Source organism: Alligator sinensis, unplaced genomic scaffold (genome assembly GCF_000455745.1).
Source record: "Alligator sinensis unplaced genomic scaffold, ASM45574v1 scaffold964_1, whole genome shotgun sequence".
NCBI classification, from domain to species: domain Eukaryota; kingdom Metazoa; phylum Chordata; order Crocodylia; family Alligatoridae; genus Alligator; species Alligator sinensis.
Window position 1 is genome coordinate 54,909 of NW_005842680.1, and position 1,347 is coordinate 56,255.

The 1,347-nt window shown below is 61.5% G+C and overlaps 1 long non-coding RNA gene across 3 annotated transcripts in view; it reads right to left on the reverse strand.

Annotated features, from left to right (window-relative positions):
• LOC102388545 overlaps positions 1-1,147 on the reverse strand; it is an 8,747-nt gene extending 7,600 nt beyond the window's left edge. The window contains exon 1 of one of the 3 annotated variants that reach the window (XR_003096309.1): positions 67-992. This is a non-coding gene — a long non-coding RNA (uncharacterized LOC102388545). Of the gene's footprint in view, positions 1-66; positions 993-1,056 lie in introns of those variants that run through there. The other 2 variants (XR_003096307.1, XR_324979.3) reach the window with 2 other exon arrangements.
• Between the last annotated feature and the right edge of the window lie 200 nt (positions 1,148-1,347).

Below are 1,347 nucleotides of genomic sequence, written 5' to 3' on the forward strand. Positions count from 1 at the left end.
GTCCAGCGCCGCGGGCGCCCCAGCCCCCCCGCTTCCCGCCCGCCTCAGGTGGAGCCAAGCTCTTACAGCCACTCGGGCGCCTCCCGCCCAGCTTGGCCCCGCCCCCTCTGCTGCGCGCCGGGGGTGAACCTGCCTCAGCCGGGCGGGAGACGCTGAGGGCTGAGCCCGCCCCGCGGCGCAGCACTGTCCGCAGCCGCCACCGCCCGTCTGCCCGGCCCCGGGGGCCACGAGTCCGGCCAGGCAGCGTGTCCTTCTCCTTCGCCCCGCCGCAAGATCACCCGTTTGCCGCACAAGAAAGCCACCGTCCTGCCCCCGGCTTTACCACCTTAACACAGCACCGGTTTGCCGCACCGCTCTCACCGTATTTCCACACTTCTTTCACAAAAAGTTCCTACATCCCCTCACATAATCGCCTCACCCCCGTCCCGCGGACACTTCCAAAGCACCACGCGGCTTCCCACAACCAGCACCCTGTCTGCACACACATTTCCACACCAAGCTCCCACAGGAGCGCGCACAACCGCAGGGAGGGAGTGGGGCTGGGGCAGGTGCTGCATGGCTGGAGCGGGGCACGGGACAAAGCCGTGAGTGGCTCGCCCGGGAGGTGTGCGGAGCGGGTGGCGGCTCCTGCCGGTGCACGCAGCACAGGAGGGAATGGGGAGCGTGTGCTTCGCTTATCACAGAGAAAAAAAAATCCCATATTTCCTGTTTCGCAGAGTTCAGGGCTGCAGCCTCTGATGGCCAGTCCAAGCTGCGACACTTGTTTCCTGGAGACACAAGTCAAGGGACGCCTCCGACTATTCCCTTTTCAGGAAAGGATTCAGCAACCTGGGTGACCAGCTCATAGGCACTCAGCACGCGGTGGTTGCAAGGGAACCACTGCAGAAATGAAAGCAGGCAGCGCATGGAGAAACTTGGACATGGAATGACAGGAGAGGAGAGAGGAGAAAGAGCGCAGGGGGGAAAAGGATGAACTTGGAGGTGAAAGACACCAGGCACCAAGGAGGTGGCTGGCAGATCAATTTTATTAGTCCACTGAAGAGCAGGCCAGCTCACACCTGCTTTCCTGTCATCTTCTCTGGTTCTTTTTCCTGGCTGCAACCAACGTGGGTTGACCCCCAAAGGCGAGCTGTTTCTCACGAGTTGCTGCTGAAGCTTCAGGCAGCCGGTCCAAGACAGCAAAGACAAGCGACCTCCCACTCATCCCTTTCCAGCAAGGGATTCGGCATTCTGGGTGGCCAGCTCGGCGGCACTCAGCACGCAGTGGGCACAAGAGAACCACTGCAGAAATGATAGAGGGCAAAGGGTGGGGAAGCTTGGAGGTGAAAGGAGAGGAGAAACAGCGCA